Consider the following 7,208-nt stretch of genomic DNA (forward strand, 5'->3'; position numbering starts at 1 on the left):
GCTCTGCTAACTGGAAGGATTTTCTTGACCACTGTCCTTCAGGGCTGTCCCAGAAAGGGGCTGTAGTGTTGCAGCTGTCCACGTCCAAGTGGCGCCTGCATATCATGGGGAACCATCTGTAAATCAAGCCTGAGTCTTCTCCTCCTCTGTGAGCTGATGGTAGGTGCATTCTGAGAGAGAGAGAGAGAGAGAGAGAGAGAGTGATGTGGCAGGAGTGGGGACCATGGACATTTGGGCCATTTTTTTCAAAACAACTAGTTACTCATTCTTATATTGTCTGACAGGTAATTCGTATGATTACTACTCATTTAAGGGAGGAGGATTTCTTGGGTGTTCTTCTTTATGTCACCAACCTCCAGGTAAAGCTCTGCTAAAAAATAAGCAAACAAATCTCTTCTTGCTTCTGATTTGTGTGTGTGTGTATGCCATTACTTTTAATGAGGTCTAATCATTTTTATGATAAAGTATAATTGTGAAGTATTTTAAGCTATGTGATAGCAAATTTTTAATAAGTATTAGTTGTACAGTAATAGTAAATAATTTAAAGAAGGGGAAGGCCAATCAAAACAAAAGTGAGCTTGTATTTTGTAAATAAGTTTTTCTAAGTTGTGCATAAAGTAAAAAGCAGGACAACTTTTACCAGATTCCTTTGTTCTTCCCTCTGTTGTAAAATCATATCTAGGTACTGACTCTCCAGTTTTATCATATGTGGTATTTTTATGACACACCCTTTAAGAATGTGGGAAAGAAATAGGTTTTGAAGGGTAAAAAACTGGGAGCAACAGAAACACAAAATTGAACCAGTAATTATTTTATTATATTTTCTTTTATTATTGAAAATATGGATGTGTGTTATTTAAGCAATCACTTCCTTAAGAGAAAGAATTGACTTATCACTCTTTGTTAATTTATATAGTGTCCCAGGATATAAAATAATGTAGAGCTTCTCATTTGGTCAAATTGTGGAACAAAACTTGGAATTCTGCCAAATGATCGGGCAGATAGTATTCCAGGCTTCTGGCACCATGAGACCACAGTGTCACTGGCTTTCAAAAACACATCCGTGCAGCCCATTTAACTAATGGTTGTCATTTTTGTTTCCTCCTTAGTTTTTGGCACTGTCCTATTTTATTGTACAGGTCATAGACCTCCACATCTGGAACTGATCTAGTTGTTTTTTTTTTTTAACTGAAATAGTGCTAAGTTCATATCCATGCCTCAAAGTTTCATGGGAGTTGGTATTTTGAGGATTATTAGCCAAACCACTCTTGTAATAGCGTTTTGATTTCATCTATCCTTAGGGAATTATGAGCAAGTGCTAGATAATTAAATTCAGTCATATTATCAGATATAAAAAATATATAAAATGATGTCATTTTTGCTTCAGAAATCCAAATATGACCAGGGTTTGATTTCCTGGCTCTGTCCATTTTGGACAAAATCCTCAATGAAGCCTCTGTTAGCCTTGATAAGTAAGGGTAATAATTCCCTCTTTTTAGGATTTTTGTTATGATTAAATAAGCATGTTTTACCATTATTATTTTATTTATATTATTAATACACCCTTGATTCTCACCTATAAACATTTTTATGGCTTTCAGATGATGCGTAAGTACTCAAAGTGGGAGATAAATTTCTCAGAAAAATAATGAGAAAGTAAAGTTTTACTAATTCTAAATATTGGATATATCTAATCTAGCATTTTCCACACTGAGGAAATAGATGCTCTCCTACAATACTGGTGTATATTTGTAACGTATTTTTGATTTTTGATACTCAATTCAAATAACAGCTATAATTATTTACATGTGTATTTATGTAAATAAGCCACACATTCTCCAGATTAGTTTTCCAACAATATTTTCCAAATTTTAGTTTTTGTGAAGACTTGTTGAAGACTTGTTCTAAGTTGAGAATCCATAATTCAGTTTAACTTTTACCTCTCAAAATATGTGATGACTTTCCTTCAGAGTACAGCAAGGAGAATTTGAGAGCGTTTATACAATCACAGGATTTATAACTAGAAGAAACTTTAGTATTCTTTAATAGGTAAAATATTGTTTTACAGAGAGTATTATTTTATAGATAAGAAAACTGAGGCTCCAGTATTAGTTAATTAATGTTCACTGACACTGTGGACAGGTGTGAGGTATTACTTTTATACCCACAGTCTTTCACAAGATTTCCAATTCTCTTCCCTTTGTTCAAGGGGACGTAAAAGTGTCCAGGACAATTGTGTTGTCCATAGGTCCATGGATAAAGTGAGCGGAGGGGGTCATGCACAAGTGCAGCTCATCCATAGCATCCCTAACACTACACTTCTAAGTCTCATGTGTTCACAATTTCTCTCTCTTTTTCATTTTTAATATCATTTTCACTCCTGTTTCGAATTAGCATGGTCTTCCTTTTTATTTTACTGAACCTTGTACAAAATAGAATATTCTGATTTGCATTACGTGTAGTGTGTCTCTCTCTTTCATACATATACTTGAGGGTGATGCTTCTCAATACCGTGCTCTCACACAAGGTTCCAGAAAGTAATCCAGTCCAACAGTGGACTGGATTACAGTGCTCTGAAACCATTTTGTGGGCCACAGTGTAATTCTTCATTATCTTATACTTAATCTTATCTTACCATTAACTTAGAGAATTATATAATTTTACTGAATAAGTGCTTTTTTAATGAAATATAGTTGATTTACAAAGTTGTGTTAGTTTCAGATGTACAACGAAGTGATTCAGTTACATATATATATTCTTTTTCAGATTATTTTCCAATATAGGTTATAACAAGATATTGGATATAATTCCCTGTGTTACACAGTAAGCCCTTGTTGCTTAGCTATTTTATATAGAGTTGTGTGTCTGTTAATCCCATACTCCTAATTTATTCCTCCTCACCTTCCCTTCCTCTTAGGTAAAAATAAGTTTGTTTTCCAGGTCCATGAGTCTGTTTCTGTTTTGTAAATATATTCCCTTATATTATTCCTTAGACTTCTCATATAAGTGATATCATAAAATATTTGTCTCTCTCTGTCTGACTTACTTCACTCAGTATGAAATTTCCAGGTCCATCCATGTTGCTGCAAGTGGCCATATTTCATTCTTTTTTATGGCTGAGTACTGTTCCATTGGCCATCTGTATGTCTTCTTTGGAGAAATGTCAATTTAGGTCTTCTGCCTATTTTTTTATTGAGTGTTTTGTTGTTGTTTTATTGAGTTGTATGAGCTGTCTGTATATTTTGGATATTAACCCCTTGTCAGTCGCATCATATGCAAATAGTTTCTCCCATTCTGTAGGTTGTCTTTTTGTTTTGTTGATGGTTTCCTTTGCAGTGCAAAAGATTTTAAGTTGGATTAGGTCCCATTTGTTTATTTTTGCTTTTATTTATTTTGCATTGGGAGACTGATCTAAGAAAGTATTGCTACCATTTATGTCAGAGAATGTTTTGACTTTCTGTCTGATGTTCTGATTGGATGATTTCCATTATTCTATCTTCCACATCCCTTATTTGTTCTTCTGCATTATTTAGAATGCTGCTCATTGCTTTTAGCTTGGTTTTTATTTTGGCAATTGAGTTGTCTAATTTTGATTGGTTCCTCTTTAGAGTTTCTACTTCCTTGTTACAGTGATCTGCATTTCTATTGATAATCTTTCTTAATTCCTTTACCTTTTTTTTTTTTTTTTTTTTGCGGTATGCTGGCCTCTCACTGTTGTGGCCTCTCCCGTTGCGGAGCACAGGCTCCAGGTGCGCAGGCTCAGCGGCCATGGCTCACGGGCCCAGCCGCTCCGTGGCATGTGGGATCTTCCTGGCAGGGCACGAACCCATGTCCCCTGCATTGGCAGGCAGACTCTCAACCACTGCGCCACCAGGGAAGCCCCCTTTAGCATTTTTATTACCTCCTTTTTGAATGGGGTCTAGTAGACTGGAGAGATCTGTTTCATTGTTTGTTCTTTCAGGGGATTTCTCTTGTTCTTTTAATTGGGAGTAGTTCCTCTGCTTTTTCATTTTACTCAAGTTTCTCTGTCTCTGTGTATTTAGGAGAAACAGTTATATACTGTGGTCATGAAGGGCTGTTTTTATGTGGGAGAGTCACTGTGTAGCCTGTGTGAGTCTGCTATTTTTGGTGCCAGGGCTGTTTTTGGTATGGATGCCTGCCATAACTTTCCTCAGAGTGTGCTGGCTATTATTCCTTGATAGGAGGTGTGTTTGGTTTTGTAGTGACCAGAGCCTGCACTGGAAGTTGGGTGGGGCCTCCTCTTTGATCTGTGGCTGTCACAACCCTGTCAGGGGCAGGTCTGCTCCCCAGTTGTTGGAGTAGAAGCCCTGAGATTTGGGTTCAATAAAACTCTTTTGCCCTTAGTGTGTGCTCTGTGCCTAAAGAGGTGAGTGCTGAAGCAAGTGAGGCCTGTGTGGTCACAGTGAACCTATGTGCCACCTATACTGGTGTCCTTGGTTTTTCTCAGAAGTAGCCCAAGGTCACATCCCTTTCTCCATTGTGTTCATCCCAGACCTAGTGTTAGGCTGGCGCAGGGGGCCGGAATGCCGTGGCTGCAGGAATCAAAGTGGTTGTACTGCTGCCTAGAACCTGACCTGCCTCTGTGGTAGGCATCTCTTAGGTCCCATCCACCCCAGATCCAGCTCCAAGATGCAGTGTGATATAGGTGGGAATGGAATGCTCCTGCTGGGAAAGGAACCACTCCATACTCCTCCCCAGGGGCTGTCCTCCAAGGATATGCGATTCTGTGATGCCATCCACCACCTGATGTGCAGGCTAACAAACACTGCTGCTGCTGGGCCTGCCCCCAGGACACACCCCTGCTCTGGGAGAGTTAATAATCACTCTGCCCCTGCCCTCAAGTCACAAAGCTTGCAGCCTCTGGAGCCACACCCCACCATGGCATGCTGACAATGAGGCTCCCATGGCATACCCACACCCTGCCCTGCACATGCTAATATTGGGACTCCTGTGGCATACCCGCCCCCCACCCTGCATGCACTAGGCAGCCCGGACCACACACCAGGCCCTTCAGGCTATCTGTGTGCAGCTAGACTTAGTCCTCTCCCAGGGTCCATCCACTGAAGCCCTAGTTTCAGTGTCTAGGCACTGCACATACTAGCAGCCCCACCTGGCGCACATTTCGGGCTGGGAAGGGCAGGGACATGAAAGCCATCAGTTCCTGTCTCTCTCTGCCCTGATTGCTAGGCAGGCAGATACCATGCCCCTTCAACTCTCTATCTGTCCTAGTGAACCTCCCAGCCAAAAAAGGGGGTTCCCAGGGCAAGGGAAACTTTTCTCTTTCACAGCTCCCTCCCAGGAGCACCAGTCCCATCCCAATGTCTTTTTTTTTTTTTCCATCTTGCCCAGTTACATGGGGATCTTTCTTGCAGCTTTGATTGTATAAGAGGTCTTCTGCCAGTTTTCAGTTGGTGTTTTGTGAGAATTGTTCCACATGTACAAACATGATGTGTTAGTAAAGGGAAGTGAGCTCCACATCCTTCTATTCCACCATCTTGATCTCTGCCTTTAACAACTTTTTCCTACTGAATAATTTCTTATACATTGAAATTACATCCATTTATGACAGCACTTATCACAGCTTGAATGTAGGCAGGGCCTATGACTTGCTTCTAAAATAATAGAATATGAAAATGAGATGGGATATCTCTTCCTTGATTAGGTTAGTTATATGACAAAAGTCATAAGATGTCACTCTTAGCTGAATAGAGAGAGACTTTTCTCTATTGCTGGCTTGAGGAAGCAAGCTGCCAGTTTGTTTGTGAGCCCAGGGAAAGGTCCAGGTGGCAAGGAAGTGCAGATGGCCTTCAGCTGACAGCCAGCAATAAAATAGACATTTCAGTCACACAGCAGCAAAGAAGTGAGTTATGTCAACAAACTGAAAGAGCTTGGGATCGGATTCAGCCACTCAAGGCTCCAGATGATAATTCAGCCTAGATAACATCTTAATTGATACCTCGTGAGACCCTGAGCAGAGGACCCAGCTAAACTGTGCCTAGACTCCTTACAGAAATTGTGAGATAGTAAATGTATGTTGTTTTAAGCTGCTAAGTTTGTGGTAATTAATTACAGAGCAACAGAAAAGTAATACAGTCAACAAAGTCAAATTGCAATCATTTGAGCTTGCTTTACCATTTTCTATAGTGCTGTCTCATAAACAGTTGCAATTTGATTTGTGATTTTTTTAATTAATAAAAATATTTTATTTTTCTGGATTTGAGGTGTTTGTGGTATTTATCAATTTAAAAAAATTTTAGATTTGTTAAATGTGTGTTTCTTTTATAAGTCTTAAGCAGTACTCACTTTCATACCTAATTTTGTACTGTTTTTCTTAAGGAAGGCTTGCAAAATCCTACCTGCTTTGGCCCTTCAAAGTCTGGATTCACCCTGAGCTCTGATCATACTCTCTAGTCCTTGGACAATCTTGCACACCAACTACAAGCTCCTTGAGCTGGCACAGATAGACTAATTCCTCTCCCTGGCTGATTAGGAGTCCTGCCTACATCACTAGGCAAAACTGACTGAACCAACAAAGGGACAGATTGGAAAGGCTTACTGACTTTAAATAGCCAGAGGAAGTGCCCTTCTCCCTGCCAGCACTGAGACTCAGCTCACTTTCCCAGAGATACCACATAGTAGGGGACACTAGCTAGGGGGATCCCACCACAAGTACCTGGCCCTTGAGGTTCTCTTCTCCCCCACAGGGCACAAGACTCTTCTCCACAGCCCAGAAACACCATTCTGCTGGCAGCACTGGCAGACGGCATCATGCCAAGATAAATACACAATCTAGGAAATGTTCTTTGTCCCATGCACCTTAGAGGTGTGAGATCACTCAGCCTGGGGAAGCTCCTTCATCTCCCTCAAATTGCATTAGCTGAGACCAGTGGCAGCCTCAGGTTATAAGCTAAGAGAAGCAGCAGACAGCAAAATAGCACTGCATAGACTTTGAAAATTAGATTGTCATTGGAACCACAGCTCACAGAATTAGGCCAAAGATAAACAGAGGACTGATGCTAAAACAAAACATTAATAGGACCCAGGCCTTCCTTAAAAAATAGCCAAAATGCCCAGGATACAGTAAAAAAAAAAATTGACCCATTATACAGAGGATGGAAAATTAACATGAATGAGAATAGAAAATTAGTTGACACCAACACCAAGATGAGTCAGGCATTGGATGATCT

Source organism: Monodon monoceros, unplaced genomic scaffold, assembly GCF_005190385.1.
Source record: "Monodon monoceros isolate NGI ecotype Baffin Bay Population unplaced genomic scaffold, NGI_Narwhal_1 Super_Scaffold_11, whole genome shotgun sequence".
NCBI lineage: Eukaryota > Metazoa > Chordata > Mammalia > Artiodactyla > Monodontidae > Monodon > Monodon monoceros.